General features: G+C 48.1%; 1 long non-coding RNA gene across 1 annotated transcript in view; it reads right to left on the bottom strand.

Annotated features, from left to right (window-relative positions):
• Nucleotides 1-19,600, bottom strand: part of LOC146862297 (uncharacterized) — a 37,060-nt gene extending 17,460 nt beyond the window's left edge. Inside the window, exon 1 of the long non-coding RNA XR_014978416.1 lies at nucleotides 19,467-19,600. This is a non-coding gene — a long non-coding RNA (uncharacterized LOC146862297). The remainder of the gene's footprint in view (nucleotides 1-19,466) is intronic.
• Between the last annotated feature and the right edge of the window lie 242 nt (nucleotides 19,601-19,842).

Below are 19,842 nucleotides of genomic sequence, written 5' to 3'. Positions count from 1 at the left end.
TGCTGAAGAGTGCAAAAGGTCCTTCATCAGTCATTGTGCAGCTGAATGGCGAGAGCTCGTGATCACCGATGTAGATCGAAAGGGCTTTATGTTGATTTACCAAATCTCTTTAATGCCTCACATTTGTTCCAGCCTTTAATGGAATCATACTTAGCAGTGGGCACTTCGTTGGAAAGTTTTCAAACATCAGTGAGAATAGCGATGCTCGTCAGTACAGGTGAAATATGCTTTTGATGCATGGTTGCAATTGTTCCACCTCAATACAATTGTAGTTAATTGTTGAAAATGACCTATTCTTCGTGGTATTCCCCCAAATGTGTGCCTTATTTTGCTGAACCCGTTTGTGCTGGCCATGGTAGTCTGCACACTATACTCCTTCTAACCATTTGTAAAGTGCTTGTGCTTTCCACTCCAAACATGTTAGAATTGTCACATTTAGTTTACATGTAAAGTCCCCAGTAAATGGTACCACATGTACCAGGGTCTGTAAATGAAATGCTACTTGTGGGCTGCAGCACTCATTTGTGCCACCCACTAAAGTAGCACTGTAGCACTGCAGGTCTGCCATTCTAGCCTCATTTATGGCATTTTGGAATAGGGCAGTGCAGTAAGGCACCTTGCTGAGCTGCCCTATGCCAAAGTGAAAGGGCAGGAATGCACCGTATTTATACAATACGGTGCAATCCTGACCTGTATGCCTGCGCTGGCGCCGCTTTGGCAGCCTAGCGACAACGTAGGCACCCTTGCACCATGATGCAAGGGTGCCTCCGTTGCAGGCAGGATTGTTTTTGTGCCGGAAAGTGCATCCTTCGAGGCGTTTTTCTCTTTCAATGTGTGCTGCAGAATGCAGCACATATGGAAAGAGGAAAAAATAAGGAGAAATAAACCAATTTCTCCTCATTACGCCTCACCTCAGGAGGCATACGGATTTAGAACTTCCCCAGGGTTACATCACTTGGTAAATTTAGGATAGAATCAAATTCTATGGGTGGGAAAACCCACTGCAAAGCCCATGGAACGCATCCTGGGCACAGAGTAAGGCAACACAACGATTTGCACTGCATCACCTTAGTCATGGTTTATGAGATCACTCAAAGCCAAGCAGGGTGGCTTCGCGTGACTTCATAAATCTTTATGAGAGCCCTGCGTCATGCATATACCACTTTATGTGGTGCAAAAGTAATGAAGGGCTCTCATAAATAAGCCCCTGGGTGTGCAGTTTTAAACTGGTATTTTAACCTGGCAAAACAAACCTTTTGCAAGGCCTAAACCTTCTCTTTTCAAAACCTATGAATCCCCCTACGGAGGCCTTAAGAGCCCATGGGGGCAGGGTGCATGGCATTTAAAAAAGTAGGCATGTATATTTAATGTTTTATATTCCCTGGTTGTGAAAAACCTCTAAAGTCGTTTTTCGCCATGACAAGGCTGTTTCTCTCAGAGGTTAGCACTGATTAACTCTATTACTCTTAATAAGTGCTACACTCTATTTGGAAATACCTAGAAAAAATGGTTCAAGGACTCATTCTGATAGTAATTTAACATCAACATGAATGTGTAAATCAGATTTTAAATTACAATTTTGGAAATGACACATTTAGAAAGTTGTCATTTTCCTGCTTAAAACCAAAAGGCTTTCCTGCCAGTGCCCAGCAGTCCTCTTAGCCCTGAAGGCTTCCCTCTGATGAGATGTGTATTGCTCCCAGACAGCGGGTGAAGGACTTTGAGGGTTGAGAGGGGGACTCCTCCCTTAACAGGATGACATGGGGGAATGTGCCCAGCCCCTTCCTGAGCTACAAATAATGTTTACCATGTCCCTGGCAGATAAAGTTTACACCTAGGCCTGCGCCCCCTTGGCTTTGTAGCCAGGCTGGCTTCTAAGCCAGTGGGAGGAGATGAACTGAGCAGACCTAGTTTAGGGGGTGACCATTGGTTTCGCTCCACCCACAGGCTGGCACTTGGCATAAAGTGGACATCACAGACCTCTCCTCAGGACACTTCTGAACCTGTGAGGAATTAGAAGAGGGATTGCCTTGCTGTCTGAAGAACCTGAAGGAAGACTGGGCCAGCTTGTCGTGAACATAAGTTCCAGAAGTGATTCCAGGGGTCAGTTAGCTGCCCGTCTGTTTGATCTGCAGGGACACAACTAGCTTCCTGAGGTCTCTCACCCTGCTACTGCCCAGCTGCCCTGTGATCACTGGACCTGCCCTGGACCATGCTGCTAGCCTCAGCTGGAGTGAGCCCTAACCCACAAGCAGTGCTCCCTGGTCCTTGACCCTTGGCTAAAGCATGCTCCTCTTTTCCTCAAACTGCATGGAGTGGGACTTACAAATGTTTTGGCAAATTTCTGCCCGGAGGACAGACCAGGACACCATCAAAGCTGCAGCCATCAACTCTGAATCATCGGTTGGCTTCCACTAGTAGGTTTGTACGCTGAAGAGGATCTGACTTACTGAAAGGTTTCTAAGTATGAACATAGAGAGCTTCATCATGACAGATGCAAGTAACATCCAATTGTCGTTGAGGCCCACCTGGGCCCAGACTTTGGACTTCGCTCACTTAGACTTTTTTTCCCTTCATCGATGACTGAACCGGGACTCCACTCTTCACCAATCCACTGTCGTCAAGGCCTGATTTGGATCCAGCTTGCAGCTTGCCCTCCCCCCCAACGACTCATTGACTATCACTTTTGTGCCATGAATGTTTTTAAGTCAGAAGATAAACTTTCCATCGCAATCAACCTTATCATTGTTTTCTATCCCTGCTCCATTGTAGCAATGCCTGACTGCTTTTTGTGCCAAGCTACCAGAGGGTTAAGCACAGGTTTATTTAATGAGTTTTGTGGTTCAATCTGACAACAAGTGTGTTTATTATTTGAGTAGGGCTCTCACCCCTCTCGACTAATAACCAAATGTCTACACTCACTGCGGAGGTCATGCCATGTTAGGCATAAGAGCCTCATTCTTTCATCGATTCCCTTTGATTATTGGCACCAGCATTGCATTTATTTGGGTTCTTCAAATTCCAGAATTCAGTCAAACATAAGTATAAATTAAAACATGGCATGGAGCAATATTTTAGGTCGGGAGGAATCCTGCTTTCAAAATTGTTGTAAGCAATAGAAATGGGGGAGTGCAGTGCAGAAACAGATATATGCGTAATTCTAAACATTAGGATCCTATGTTCTGAGGAGCACGAAAAGAGAACTATTTCATTTATTAATGACTATTGCATATAAAAGATATTAACTTGTACATTTTGCATACATAAAACTTAAAAGACAGATCCACAATCAGAAGTGGTAGAAATGAGAAGGCACAACTAAAAAAATCTGACAATTCCATTAAATGTTCTGCTTCTTAGCCCCTCCCTTTCATAATTACCCTTCACTGGCCATTTGACCCTGCATCCTTCACAAAACATAGGGGTAGATTTACTATGCGCTTGCTTTGACCTTGGTTCACTTAATGAGATACAAGGCAATGCAAGCCCTTAACGGGGATTTACTAAGCCAAGCAAAGCTACCTTGCGTGGCGCTGCATGGTTTACTAAATTAACAGTAACTGAAGGCAGCACTTTTCGCTGTCCTGTGTTACCTCGCGGCAGGGAGGCATTCCATGGGTGGAGTGTCTGCATTCCCACACATCCATCCATGGTTTTTGACACAATCCCAGATTTACAAAGGTCTGTTAACCTAGGATTGATCTAAAATGGGGTGCATCACCTGAGCTCAGCATAACAAGAAGAAATACCTTGAAATCTCCTCATTGTTTCCTATCTTTATGCATGCTGCATTCAGCATCGCACATACAAAGAGGAAAATGCTTTTCAGAATTGTTTTTCTACAGTATGTTGTCCCTTACTAACAAAAACAATCCTACTCATAACACAGGCACCCTTGTACCATGGCACAAGGGTGCCAGCATTGGCGCTAGCAGCCACAAGTGCGCCAGTGCTAGGAGACAGAAGAAATGTGCCATATCCTAGTAGATAAGCCACATTTCTGCTTTCTTCCTTTCATGCAGTGCATCAAGTTGCATTGCGTGAAATATTTGTAATCTGCCCCTCTGTGACTACCTTTACAAGTTTTGGCCTCCATTACAAGTTGCAGCCCAGTACTCTCTGGGTTGTTGGGGGGTAAGATCACTTCAGCAACTATGATTGGTCTAGCGTTTCCATACTCAAAATGTCTGTGTCCAAATCACAAGACTGTTTTTACTGGCTGAGGATCAGCTCCCAGAAAACCCAGGGCACGCAATGCGAGAAAGAGCTACAACCTGGCCCCCACTCACCCTTTCAGGCACCATGAGAGGAGAAGGGAATGATCCTCGCAGAGAACCCTACGGGGTCCCAACCCACTCAGATGCCAACCCCACCACCCTTCCCACATCCTATGCCCCACCTACCCTTAAAAGATAATTATAATTAAATATTGGTTAATATCTGCAAGAAACCTGTGCAAAACGATATAATTCTAGTGCTAACAGGTTATTAATCTTTGTGAGGTCTGTATCTTGTAATCCCTGTTATCTCACATAGAAATACTAGCTGGACTCGATAATTTTGAGCGTCATAGAGATAATGGGGAAGTTGTAATGGTAGCCCAGGAATTTTAAAGCATTGGTTTTCTGATAGAGTGAAAGTTTGCCAGCAGTGAATGCACTACTTCCTCCCTCATATTTCAAAATACAACTTCGACATTCAATGAAGATATGGACTTTCTGATCAGATTGTACTCCATTAAAGTCCATAAGTACAACTATGATGTGATGGCTTAGCAGGGGTTTTATGGGCCCTGATGCGAGTGGCGGCTTCTCCACTAAGGTGGAGGAGCATCACCCTACCGCTCTGCAAGCAGTGTGAAAAAAAAAAAAACGATAATACCTAACGTCATTATCATTTTCATTTTCCTTCCTTTTTGGGTGCGGGCGGGTGGGGTGGGTTGGCCAGTGCAGGGGGCGGGTCAAACCGTCATGCGCACTTTGCTTCTTCCCACCAGACTGCATTACACAGCCTGGTGTGGACCATGCAAATCCTTCAAGCCCCTATCTGATTGCCGAGCCACGGCACTCATACCAATCACAATGCTGCTTAAGGCAGCATTGGGATTTAACAGGGGCTTCAGGGAGGCTGGGAGCTTCCTGTTGCGGCATGTAGGGGATGGAGCAGAGGCAGCAGCACCTAGCGGCATTCAGGTAAGAGAGTTGCAAGTGGACCATGCAAATCCTTCAAGCCCCTATCTGATTGCCGAGCCACGGCACTCATACCAATCACAATGCTGCTTAAGGCAGCATTGGGATTTAACAGGGGCTTCAGGGAGGCTGGGAGCTTCCTGTTGCGGCATGTAGGGGATGGAGCAGAGGCAGCAGCACCTAGCGGCATTCAGGTAAGTGAGTTTATTTTTTTCATTTACCCTTCCGCTCCCACCAACCCCACCATCTGTGCTTAGTATCAGCTGCAACTGCCTGATACAAGAGAACAAAAAGGGACCTCTTGCCCACGGTTTTATTGTGAAGGACAGTCATAATTAGGGTCTAAATGGCTCTTCACATGCCTAGGCAGCGGTTCATCTACAAATGTTGTACAGGTTTTTTATTGCATCCTGCTGTGCTTAGAGGCCTTAAACCCTTGACAAATCCAATGTAATTGATAAATATCCCCTATGGAGCTGCAGTATTATGTTATTTTCTGGTTCTAGAAGGGCCTTAATCGTATTGGTATTAAATGTAAAGCTTCTCGCCTCACACAGGAAGCTGTTTTACAAACAGCAAAAGCAAGTGCCGACACTCTAAACCTATACACTATAATCAATAGTCACAGTGTTCAAATGATTACACTTTTCAAATGTCATCCTGCGCGTTATCTTAGGGCATCGGACAACTTCCTCCGCACAAAAGATAGCCTTCCAGCTCTTCTGCTTATATTGAGTACCAAATGGCGGAAAAGGGTCTCTCTCGGAAGTTGCTTCACTTCTCTCTCCTTTGAGCTGACAGTATTGGCTTCTTGTTCAAGAAAATAAATGCAACCTTTTCAAAGGATTTCTGAATTTATATTAATTACAGAGCAACCGTGCTATTGTCAGCAGAAAAAGGTAGTGTAGTAAGTAAACCTTTTAAAAGGCAATAGTAATTGGGTCTTTCTTCGTTGAAATGGATCATTTTACAATGGTGTGCCTGCAGCTTAGCGCATGCATAGAAGCCGTTCCACCTTTGCCCTCTTGGATTTTGACATCTATCTTTGATACAGAGAGAATAAAATGTGCAAAATTTAGGGGCCATTTTTAAAACACTGATGAGGTAGTTTAGACCTGGCGACAACCCCTATTACTGTATGTTTTCCCATGAACTTGTAAGAAGAGTGATGCAGCCATTTACGATGTGTTAATAGTGTCCTAGTAAAGAAATAATTGATTGTCATTGCCTAGGGTATTAACCTTGGACAATAACCTCTACACAGGTGTTTATATGCCGTTAATTTCCTGACCCTCGTTATGGACTTGATTCACAAAGGTCCTCCGCACATGGGGCAGGCTCCGTACTTGGGGCCGAATCTCCACAATGATAATTATCACAAATTAAGGTTTCCTCAGAAAGGAAATAACTAGGCCTGGGAAGAGAACTCCGTATCATTTGTGGAGTTTTTTCTACTCTGCCTAGCATGTGGAGTTTCCCAAAACTCACGGAGCAGAGTTTTTTTTTCCCTTCTACGCTTCACCAATGTTAAGTGGGCGAGCGAGGAAAATCCAGTGCTAGACCACCTCCCAGTGAGTTTCCTCAATGTGAGGGGGGACGTGGATGGTTGCGACAGCTTGCATTGAGAAACCATCTGTTCGTGTTGAAATAGCTGCCACTCAAGTAGAAAATCTACTAGAGTGGCAGAAAGATGCAGGACCATCTTGCACTGTGCATGGTGCCGCTCGAGCTGATTTTCCAGCATGGGACAAACACCCGGCACTAAAAATTAGCATGAATGGTGCAACCTAATGCACTCTGCAGCTTGCAAAACTCCGCTTAGCTCAGTGGAGTTTTTGGGTCAACTCGCGGGGCTCCGCATATTGGAACTCCGCAAACTCTGCCCATCAACCTAAACAAATTTCCATTGAAATGCCGCGCTCATATGACTTTTTAGGATTACTTGATCAGTCCACCACCATCATATATTTAAAATAATGAAGTTTGATACTATTGTGAGTTGATGTAGAAAGACTTAAGAGTGTATAATATGTATGGTATTTGTATGGAATGAAGGATGAGATTAAATTATAGAAGGTGATTATTATTGAATGTCTTTTAAAGATTTCTGTCCATACATAAATAATAATCAAGAATGGAAAGATTTTTTTTTTCAATACTGTATTTAAAATGCAGGTAGTTGAGTATACGTAGGCACAGCTCTATCCCACCACTGAACACCAATTTATGTTGGAAACAGCCCACTCCCACTCCGCAGGGTGGTGGTGGACTTCCCGAACACACTGTGGTAGCTTGGCTCGAGTGGTCAGGAAACAGGCGCAGTGCTAAGCATACAATATACCCATACAATAACCATGCGTGCATCCGTTCCAAAAACGACTCTACACCGTAAAAATTATGAAAATATTCTTTATCTTTTTCTCTTAGTTGCTGATTGGGAAAATAAATAAGTCAATCACAATATACAAATCTTAAATAGTGCAGGTCAAATAAATATTATCTGAAGATTCAATAAATAGGGATGATCATAAATACAGGGGACATAAATATCAGTGCAGGTAATACAGGCAATTAAATATTTTGAGGCAATAAATACTGTACCAATAAATATTGTACACCATCAAGTCCTGTGGACCTATAAATATAGTGAAGCAATAAATAGGTAAAAAACTCAATAAATACAGTACCCCAAATAAATAATTAAAAGTATACAGCAACACTCATGTAATCAGTTGACATTTCAATTCCTAAGGGCTGATTTGGCCCAGGCACAGCTTGTAGGGTTGTGGAAGGCTTGAGGGGGGCTACTCCCTGGCTTGGACAAGGCTGAGGCCTAAACTGAGGTAGATCAAGGGGGGAATACCAGTGCCCTGGCTTTCTCTCTCCACACCACCTCTCTAGGTTAGTCCCAGTTCACCCCAGGCACAGTCAGGTTGGTTTCAGCACCTCCCTAGCCCCTTAGAGCAGTCTCTCAGGTCTCCACAGGGCCTTAGGCGCCCTCTACTCCACTTACTGCCCTTTTTCTGATGTTCCGACGCCGCTGGAGTCGTGTCGACGCCGTGAGGCGGTTCCGGTTCGGTCTCGGCGGCCTCGGCACAATGTCAGTTCTTTGACGACGCCGGTAGGCGGTTCCGGTCCGATGTCGGCGGCCTCGGTTCAATCTCGACCTCCGATTTGACGGCGTCGGGCAGTCTCTACTCGGTGTCGACTTCGGGCGGCTCCGGTCCGATGGCGCTCTCGGCTCCGATGACGTCGGCCGGCCTGGCCTCGATGTTGACTTCCGGCGACTCCGGGGTGCGATCCTCACCCCCGACCTCCGGTGCTCCTCCTCTCAGGTTCCGGGCGACTCCGGAGTGCGATCCTCACTCCCGACCTCCGGTTCACCTCTACCTCGGTCTCCGACGACTCCGGAGGGCTGACTTCACTCCTCCGATGACGCCGCTCGCTCGACCTCGGTTCACTTCCTCCTCGACCTCTGGTATTCCTCACGACCTCCGTCGGCGCCCTCTCACGACCTCAGGCGGCTCCGGGTACGACGTCTGCTTCTTCAGTCAGCGCCGCTTCTCCACCTCGGGCTCCAGGTCTTAGGCTACTCGACGCCGGACTCCAGGGAAACCAGTTTCCAGGTCAGGATCTTGCTGCTTTCTGCTTCTAAGGCCTGTTCCTGCTGTTCAGGTCCTTAGGATGAGTTTTTATGTCTTCTTCCCACACAGGGCTACAGGCTGGGATCCATCAGTAGGGACAAGTATCAAGGGTGGGTTTATGGACCCCACTCCAGGCACAAGTTTCCACCCCTGCTGCTTCACTCCTTCCTCCTTCACTGTTGTGCTGCTCTCTCTTCACCAGTCAGGTGCCAACTGCCAGCTCCAACTGCCAACTCTCTCTCTTAGCTTCCCAACATTCTAAACCGCCTCCAACTGTCACAGGGTTCTGGAATGTTCTGGAAGGTGCTGGTAGGTTCCAGTGGATGCTGGTGATGTCACAGGTGGCCACCATTTTGTGCTTCAGGCCCTCAGACAGAAGTTTCAGGGGTAGGTAAAATGGCTCCCTGAATCTGCAGCAACACTAAAAAGTCTGGTGGTTCCCAAAAAGGAAAAATTCAAACAGGGTTTGAGGCAAAAGTGGGACAAAATAAATAATGATGAGGAGGGACCACCCAAAGGGCTGACAGGTCTAACACGCGTCCCCCCCAGCTGAAAGTGGGGAGAGCTACCCAACCCCTTGGGAGTTCTCATCACTAAGGCGGAAATACCTTGAGAGACCGTCTGCATTGGCGTGGTCCACTCCAGGCCGATGTTCCACCTGAAAGTCCATCCCCTGTAGGGAAATAGACCACCTCAACAACTTGGGATTCTCCCCCTTCATTTGCATCAGCCAGCGAAGGGGTCTGTGGTCGGTCTGAACTAGGAAGTGCGATCCAAACAGGTATGGCCGCAACTTCTTCAGAGCCCATACCACTGCAAAGGCTTCACGCTCTATTGCACTCCACTTCTGTTCCCTGGGAAGTAGTCTCCGGGATAGGAAGACCACGGGTTGATCCAGACCCTCTTCGTTGAGTTGCGATAACACTGCCCCAATGCCATGTTCTGATGCATCTGTCTGGACAATGAACTTCTTGGAAAAGTCTGGGGCCCTTAAGACCGGGGCCTCGCACATGGCTTTCTTCAATCTCACAAAGGCCTGCTGACAGGCCTCCGTCCAGACTACCCGTCGAGGTTGTTTCTTGGACGTGAGCTCCGTGAGGGGGGCTACGATGGTACCGTACCCCTTCACGAAGCGGCGGTAATATCCCGTGAGGCCCAAAAATGCTCGGACCTCAGTCTGTGTCTTGGGGGGTTCCCAGGCCATGATGGCCTCGATCTTCGCCTGGAGGGGTTGCACCGCTCCCCTACCCACCAAGTGTCCAAGGTACACTACCGACCCCTGCCCGATCTGGCACTTGCTGGCCTTGATCGTCAATCCAGCTTGTCTCAGGGCCTGGAGAACAGCTTGCAGGTGACGCAAGTGATCCTCCCAGCTGTTACTGAAGACGGCTATGTCATCCAGATAAGCAGCAGAGAAACTCTCCATTCCGGTGAGGATCTGGTTTACCAGGCGCTGAAAGGTGGCAGGTGCGTTCTTGAGCCCAAAGGGCATCACACAGAACTGGTAGTGGCCATTGGGCGTGGAGAAGGCTGACCTTTCCCTTGCTCCATCAGTCAAAGAGATCTGCCAGTACCCTGAAGTAAGGTCAAAGGTACTTAGATATTGGGCAGCTCCCAGCCGGTCAATCAATTCATCCGCCCTAGGGATCGGATGAGCATCAGTTTTTGTCACTGAATTCAGTCCCCGGTAGTCCACACAGAACCTCAGTTCTGGTTGGGCACCCGGTGGTGCAGCTTTCGGTACTAACACCACCGGACTAGACCAGGGGCTGCTAGAAGGTTCAATCACTCCTAGCTCCAGCATCTTAGTGACTTCACTATGAATGCTGGCCTTCACCTTGTCTGACATCCGGTAGATCTTGGACTTCACAGGTGGGCTGTCTCCTGTGTCCACGTCATGGACGCACAGGTGAGTCCTACCCGGGACAAGGGAGAACAATGAAGAGTACTGCCCCAGGACCTGGCGGCAGTCCTCCTGCTGTTCAGGAGTTAGAGATGGGGAGAGAATCACTCCCTCCATCGACCCATCCTTTTCTTGAGACGCAAACAGATCAGGGAGAGGCTCGCTTTCCACGTCCTCTCCTCCGTCAGTCACCATCATCAAGATGACTTCGGGCCTCTCGTGGTGGGGTTTGAGGCGGCTGGCATGCAGCACCCGCAGGGGCTGACGAGGGGTCTTCAGGTCCACCAAGTAGGTAGCCTTACCCTTCTTCTCCAACACCTCAAAGGGTCCTGACCAGCGATCCTGGAGGGCACTAAGCTCTCCGGGTTCGATCACCCACACCTTCTGGCCAGGCTCCAACTCCACCGGGTGAGCATTGTGGTCATACCACGCCTTCATTACTGCTTGGCTGGCTTCCAAGTTGTCAGAAGCTTGCTTCCACAACTTAGCCATTTGGCTCCGGAAGGCCAGCATGTAGCTCACCACATCCTGGGGAAGCTTTCTGGGAGTTCTTTCCCATCCGTCTCTCACCAGGTTAAGAGGTCCACGTACAGGGTGCCCATACAGAAGCTCGAAGGGGCTGAAGCCCACTCCCTTCTGTGGCACTTCCCTGTAGGAAAAAAGTAAACAGGGTAGGAGGACGTCCCATTTCCTCCGCAGGCTTTCAGGCAGACTTCTGATCATGCCTTTCAAGGTTTTGTTAAACCTCTCCACCAGACCATTGGTCTGGGGGTGGTAAGGAGTTGTGAACCGGTAGGTCACTCCACACTCCTTCCACATCGCCCGCATATACGCTGACATGAAGTTGGTCCCCCTGTCGGACACAACTTCCTTGGGAAAACCCACTCGGGTAAAGATTCCCATCAGGGCCCTAGCCACAACAGGTGCTGTTATGGTCCTCAGAGGTATTGCCTCTGGGTACCGTGTGGCATGATCCACCAGGACCAGGATAAACCTGTGACCAGCTGATGTTGGCGGATCTAACGGACCCACAATGTCGATGCCCACCCTTTCAAAGGGGGTGCTAACGACAGGAAGTGGTTCCAGGGGAGCTTTCAGCTTCACCCCTGTTTTCCCACTGGCTTGGCAAGACACACATGTCCGGCAGTAGGTATCGGACGACACTTTCATCTGAGGCCAATAAAAGTGTGGGACAAGACGGGCGAAGGTCTTGTCTTGCCCCAGGTGTCCTGCCAATGGTATCTCGTGAGCCAACTCTAAAAGGAAGGCTCGATAACGTTGAGGAACTACCAAGGCTCGTGACGATCCATGTAGGGGTGCCTTGGGTTCACTGTAGAGGAGGCCATCCTCCCAGTAAACACTGTAGTTCCCTTCAACGTTCCCTGCTGCCTGGGCTTCGGCCTGTCGCCTCAGCCCCTCAAGGGTAGGGCACTCCCTCTGGCCCTGGCAGAATTCCTCCCTGGACGGGCCTCCCTCCACGTGCCACTCGGCCGGGATGGGTAGGTCCTCCAGGTTGGTAACGTCCCCCTCCGCAGACTCCTGGTCCACCACCTCCGGTGGCCTATCCGTCCTACGGGGTGGAGACGCCGAGGCAGGCTCCTCCTGTCCTCGGTTCTTCCCTTGACTGGCAGCTGGCTGAGCCTTTGTTCCAGGCTCCAGCCGAAACGAACTCCCTCTTCGGGTAGTCGCGGACCTTGTGCTAACACAGGCCCAGTCAGGTGTACCCAGCATCTCGGTGTGAGTCCGGTATTCCACCTCCTTCCAAGCGTTGTGCTCCATATCATTCCCCAGCAGACAATCGACTGGCACGGCAGGGCTTACGGCAACTCGAAGTGAACCTGCAACCCCCCCCCATTCAAAGGGAACCTCGGCCACGGGATAGTGACCTGTTCTGCCGTCAGCCATCGCGGCTGGGTGGAGTACATCGGGAATTACCTGCTCTGGAGACACCAGTTGACTACGCACCATAGTCATACTGGCTCCTGTGTCTCGCAGAGCCTCCCCTCTTTGGCCGTTGATGGTGACCCACTGCCCATACTTTGCGGTATTTGCGGGCACCTGGATCTTAGGAACCATCTCCCGTTCTCCCAGGGACACTAAAGTGACACCCGCCCACTCCCTTCCCTTAGTTAAGGGCATCTCCTCCCCGAGCACTGCACTAGCTACTCCGGGGGTCTTTCCTCCAGTGGGAGGGGGTGGTCGTTTCTGGCACTTCGGATCTCCTTTATAGTGTCCAACGCCACCGCACTCGTAGCAATGGACAACCCTTGGCTGCTGACTCTGGCCAGGATTAGGGTTTCTGGGTGGGTTAGCCTTAGAGGTGAATCCTGTTCCCTTCCCTTGGAAGTTATTTTGGGGGCCTTTGGAGAACTCCTTTTTCTTTTCCCCTCCCTCTTTCTTCTGGGGGGCGCCCTGTCCGGCCTTTTGAGTATCCCCTCCAGTCCCCCTTGTGGACACCCGGGTACTAGCCCAAATGTCCGCCTCCTCAGCAAGCTTCCGGGGACTGGTCAGCTTGCTATCCACCAGGTGTTGCCGCAGTTCAGGGAAACATTTCTCGAGCAGGTGTTCCTTCAGTACTAGGTCAAACAACTCCTCGTAGTTCCTCACTTCACTGCCCTGAATCCAACCTTCCATTGCCTTCTTCGCATAGTCCAGGAAGTCCACCCAATTCTGCGTGCCCAGCTTGTGACTACCCCTGAACTTCTGTCTGTACTTTTCAGGTGTTAGTCCAAACTTTCTGATGAGCGCCAGTTTCATGGTGGGGTAGTGGGTTTGCTCATCCTCTTCGAGGGCCAATAAAGCATCCCTACCAGCTGGAGGCATGTACTTATACAATCCCCCTCCCCAGTACTTCTCCGGAACCCCATGGGCCCTCAGTGAGACCTCATAGGCCGCTAGCCACTTGGCGATATCGTCGCCCACTCCATAGCTAGCCACTATGTCCTTTGGCAGGTATGGTTTAGATTCCCTGGTGATCTCTTGGGTTTGGCTGCCACCATTAGGAACAGGTTGTGCCCCGATTCTCAAGATCTGAAGATCTATTTCTTTCAGTCGCAATTCATGGGCCATCCTCTGCTCCTCCTTCTCCTTTTCCAGCCTTGCTAAGTCCCATGTGAGCTGTCTTTTCTCCCTCCGGTCCGTTAGCTCCACTTCAGACAAGCCACCGCTAGAGGCACGGCTGCCCCCCCTAAAAAGTGTCCTGGGCCCTGCTGACAGGTTCCCCACCTCAGGTTGGTACATCTCAGCCCCCTCGGGGTCAGGCTCTCCATCCCTGTCTTCCTCCTCAGCCTTGCTTTCCCTGCGTGCCTCCCCCCAAGCCCTTAAGCTGGTTTGGAGTGCACCCTTCTTTGCTCCTGGGGGGCAGTACACCCCCTCCCGCTGGCAAAACTCCCTGAGTTGGGCCACAGTGTACGTTTCTAGATTTTCTAGTACAAACTCCATCTTGCCCACTCAGGTTAGAGGACAGGTTTTGTGCAGTAACAATGCAGGGGGGTACCTTTAATAATACCTCCTCCCACCACCAGAGTAAATTTGAAAAAATCAAAAACCCACAATTAGGAAGGCCGCTGTGAGAAAACTCCCGGTGTAGGCCTATGGACTACCCACAGTTATTGTTGAGTATACGTAGGCACAGCTCTATCCCACCACTGAACACCAATTTATGTTGGAAACAGCCCACTCCCACTCCGCAGGGTGGTGGTGGACTTCCCGAACACACTGTGGTAGCTTGGCTCGAGTGGTCAGGAAACAGGCGCAGTGCTAAGCATACAATATACCCATACAATAACCATGCGTGCATCCGTTCCAAAAACGACTCTACACCGTAAAAATTATGAAAATATTCTTCTTTATCTTTTTCTCTTAGTTGCTGATTGGGAAAATAAATAAGTCAATCACAATATACAAATCTTAAATAGTGCAGGTCAAATAAATATTATCTGAAGATTCAATAAATAGGGATGATCATAAATACAGGGGACATAAATATCAGTGCAGGTAATACAGGCAATTAAATATTTTGAGGCAATAAATACTGTACCAATAAATATTGTACACCATCAAGTCCTGTGGACCTATAAATATAGTGAAGCAATAAATAGGTAAAAAACTCAATAAATACAGTACCCCAAATAAATAATTAAAAGTATACAGCAACACTCATGTAATCAGTTGACATTTCAATTCCTAAGGGCTGATTTGGCCCAGGCACAGCTTGTAGGGTTGTGGAAGGCTTGAGGGGGGCTACTCCCTGGCTTGGACAAGGCTGAGGCCTAAACTGAGGTAGATCAAGGGGGGAATACCAGTGCCCTGGCTTTCTCTCTCCACACCACCTCTCTAGGTTAGTCCCAGTTCACCCCAGGCACAGTCAGGTTGGTTTCAGCACCTCCCTAGCCCCTTAGAGCAGTCTCTCAGGTCTCCACAGGGCCTTAGGCGCCCTCTACTCCACTTACTGCCCTTTTTCTGATGTTCCGACGCCGCTGGAGTCGTGTCGACGCCGTGAGGCGGTTCCGGTTCGGTCTCGGCGGCCTCGGCACAATGTCAGTTCTTTGACGACGCCGGTAGGCGGTTCCGGTCCGATGTCGGCGGCCTCGGTTCAATCTCGACCTCCGATTCGACGGCGTCGGGCAGTCTCTACTCGGTGTCGACTTCGGGCGGCTCCGGTCCGATGGCGCTCTCGGCTCCGATGACGTCGGCCGGCCTGGCCTCGATGTCGACTTCCGGCGACTCCGGGGTGCGATCCTCACCCCCGACCTCCGGTGCTCCTCCTCTCAGGTTCCGGGCGACTCCGGAGTGCGATCCTCACTCCCGACCTCCGGTTCACCTCTACCTCGGTCTCCGACGACTCCGGAGGGCTGACTTCACTCCTCCGATGACGCCGCTCGCTCGACCTCGGTTCACTTCCTCCTCGACCTCTGGTATTCCTCACGACCTCCGTCGGCGCCCTCTCACGACCTCAGGCGGCTCCGGGTACGACGTCTGCTTCTTCAGTCAGCGCCGCTTCTCCACCTCGGGCTCCAGGTCTTAGGCTACTCGACGCCGGACTCCAGGGAAACCAGTTTCCAGGTCAGGATCTTGCTGCTTTCTGCTTCTAAGGCCTGTTCCTGCTGTTCAGGTCCTTAGGATGAGTTTTTCTGTCTTCTTCCCACACAGGGCTACAGGCTGGGATCCATCAGTAGGGACAAGTATCAAGGGTGGGTTTATGGACCCCACTCCAGGCACAAGTTTCCACCCCTGCTGCTTCACTCCTTCCTCCTTCACTGTTGTGCTGCTCTCTCTTCACCAGTCAGGTGCCAACTGCCAGCTCCAACTGCCAACTCTCTCTCTTAGCTTCCCAACATTCTAAACCGCCTCCAACTGTCACAGGGTTCTGGAATGTTCTGGAAGGTGCTGGTAGGTTCCAGTGGATGCTGGTGATGTCACAGGTGGCCACCATTTTGTGCTTCAGGCCCTCAGACAGAAGTTTCAGGGGTAGGTAAAATGGCTCCCTGAATCTGCAGCAACACTAAAAAGTCTGGTGGTTCCCAAAAAGGAAAAATTCAAACAGGGTTTGAGGCAAAAGTGGGACAAAATAAATAATGATGAGGAGGGACCACCCAAAGGGCTGACAGGTCTAACAAGAATGGAAAGATTTTTTTTTTCAATACTGTATTTAAAATGCAGGTAGTTAAAATACATGAGTTAATTGTGATATAAAATATGTGTTTCACTCCACACTAGACGACCTGCAAATATCTGATTCTTAATAAATAGTGGAGTCTTTGGTGCAATCACCATTTACCATGGTTTATCAAAATGAGTTTACATTATGGCATTACATAACAATACTTGAAAGAGATAAGCAGATGGATTGCAGCTGAAGCACAAAAAAAAACACTATAGCATACATCACATTACAACAAAAACACCACCCAGCATTATGTCACCCCAAAAAATAACAAAATAATAGTAAAACTTGGACAAATTTACACCATTACATTAAACTACAGTAACCCAAGAGCAGTACAGCTCGATATATCGAAACAGCAACAAAACACCAGACTACACCACAGCACAAGAGGACAACACACCAACATAAGAACAAAATGCAATAATGCATCACCAGAACAATTCAATAGAAATGACCTAATGCGTCAACCTACGTAAAGAAAAAATAATCAATGCAACAATATTTTGGTAATGTTGTTGACTTTTTGTTGTTATACAATATTTTATCTTTAGTGACTCTATGAAAGGCTGCTATATTTCTTTCCCCAAGCAGCACCATCCACTAAAGTTCTAAAGTAAAACAAGAAATTCTGATGGCCAAAGACACTAAAAAGTCACTGTCATACCTCCACCTTACAGGAAACCCATCAACCCAAAACTATTTCACAGATAGAAATCAGGAACCATGTCGCAGATAGAACAGCACTTATCACCTTCACTGCTTACTAATTAAGATAGCTTAGCCTGCCACCTAGAATGTCATTATTAATCATGTTACTACACCAAGCTGAACTGCTTGGTGGGACTTTGGGTCAAATTTGCTGAACCTTCACACAATTCAGTGCAGCAAGGCAACTTGCTGCGCTGTATTGCATGAAAGACAGAGAGCGGAAAAGCTCCATATCTGCTAAGATTTGGCAGACTTCTACTCTCTCTCTCATATCACTTGCACACTTCAGGAAGACTAGAGACAGCGCTGCTACCCTTGTGCCACGGTGCAAGGTTGCCTGTGTTACAAGGTGAATTGCTTTTTGTGCAGGAAGTGATACTTTCCAGGGCAAAAAAAATCGGCTGAGGCATTTTCCTCTTTCTATACTTGCTACAGAATGCAGGCCACATAGAAAGAGGAAATGATGAAAATAAAATAAAAATTCTATTAGTTATGGCATCCTCTGGGAGGCATATAGATTCCTCAAAATCCCAGGTTTATAAACCTCTGCAAATCTGGGATAGTGTAATATCCATGGATGGATTCAAAGGAAGACCCATGGAACAGCTCACTAAACGAAATGTAAAGCAATTCAGTGCAAACTGCTGCTCTGCGCTACATTTCTTTACAAGGCTACACCAGGCAGTGCAAATCACCCCTGCATGGCCTTGTAAATATCTACTACCAATGTGCGTCGTGGGTGTGCCAAAAAAGTGGTGCAACAAACTGTTGGTAAATCAGGTCCTTCATTATTGTCTGTTGATCTTACATCATCTGTTATCGCTATTGGAGTAACACTTTCTCCAAGGGAATGTAGCAATCTTGGGACAGAAAGTATCTGTGATCTCCTCGATGGAAAGTATTTCTCAACTGTCTATCTCATCATTTGTTTCCTGTATCAAACATATGTTAGCCATCAATATTTGATATCAGTTCTATGGAATATTTTAGAAAACATTTTCCAATCTATCCTGAGCTCTGCATTAAATATGGTTGAATGCTAACACAGATTTTCATCTACATGAAAGCATCTGACTGACACCGTAGCTGAATGGAATTGCACAATTATTAGTTGACATTCCACCCGCTGAATTAGGATGCAACCACCCTATGGGCAGTCAGAAACATTTATTTTTCAATAGCAGCTTGCGCGGCAGCCGGAAAAGGGCTGCAGCACGAGCTGCTATTGAAAAATTGATGTTTTCAAACAGCCCTGCACCATGGTGCAGGGATGTTTAGAGGGGCACCATAGCGAAGGGCCAAGGGGTAAAGGGGCCCTGCTAGTGACCCCCAAAGTCAGATGGGTAGACCGCCATGAAATGGCAAGTGGAAAGCCGCATCGTAATCCCGATGGCAGAGCTGAGGCTGGCTCTGCCGTCATTATGGGATAACTATTCCACCCGCTGCTCCAATGGGCTCTTTCAGTCCATCAGAAGTGAAGCAGAATTCCCTGCGAGTTTCCTTTCCTTCGGACTGCCAGTATTGTAATGCAGCGGTTGGACGGAAACCTATGATGTCGGGCAGCAAGCCTCTGACGAGCTGTCAGTACCATCTATTTATAGAATATTGGCGCCCTTATGCGACAATGTGTTCAGACAACTGAGTCATTACCGACCCATATATTTCACATGTTTATATTTATTACAGAGGAACAGCGTTGAGACAAAGCACTATGAATCAGGTAGCACACTGCACTTTCCACCAGGGCTTGGAGAGAATCTTGAAAATACAATTTAACACATTTGCCTTATCCCTTATTTACCATTAGACAGTTGATTCTAAAATACACACTTTTAGATACCCTTAGAATTACTGTTTTGCTTTACCCCCTGAAAAATTCTTCCCTTTGCTCTAAAGATTTTGTTGTATTGTACTATATGGCACCTGCCTTTGCATACTTTGTGTCCATGGCTCCTACTTGTCATCTCCACTGGATTCTGGATTTTGGAAGCCAGGGAAGAGGAGAGCGGTTGCCGACGGCGAAAGACCTGTGTGCCTATACAATTGTTCCTACCAATAAACTACTTTCGGCATACCACAGCATCCTGTCTACTTCTTAAAAGTGGCGACAAGTTACGAGAAACCACCCGCCATGCAGAAGGAGCAATATGGAGCAGTTCCCACCTGTGACAGCCCCTTAGGCAAGTTTGAAGATTTATTTTTTTCGTACTACAGAGGATGTTTAGACTGCAGTGTTGTCCTGCATGGCAAGTCTACCTTGGAGTCACATGGTCTGCTTTCCACATGTAGGGCATTTTTAAGTGTTTACTCCGAGCCTTCCATTTCAGTTAAACAGTACGGAAGCTCATACGTACCTGTTTGCCTTTGAATGCTGCTGCGAGGGAGCTGTGCGCCTGGCTTTCATGACGTGTGTAACTGCCGTTGTATGGAAACCATCTACAGTGCATTATTACGTCTCCACGTTGACTGACCTTCGCGCTGCCTGCTCTTAGCGTGTGCTTATTCCTCCATGCGTGACGTTGTTGCCATGCCAACCCTGAAGCACGGTGGCGTCACGTTTGTATTCTGGCAACGCTTATCTCCGTTTCCATTCTATGACTGCAACATACCCGGAGATGCAGCGTTGTTGTTTTTTTTTCTCTTAAATGACCAGCAACAAATGAAGGTGCATGCGATCAAAACTTGCTTCCAAGTATTTCTACTAGGTAGGTGAGTCAGAACCTATATTTC

Source organism: Triturus cristatus, chromosome 2_2 (assembly GCF_964204655.1).
Source record: "Triturus cristatus chromosome 2_2, aTriCri1.1, whole genome shotgun sequence".
Lineage (NCBI taxonomy): Eukaryota > Metazoa > Chordata > Amphibia > Caudata > Salamandridae > Triturus > Triturus cristatus.
Note: the sequence above shows the minus strand (reverse complement) of the source record. Positions and strands in the feature narration are given on the sequence as shown.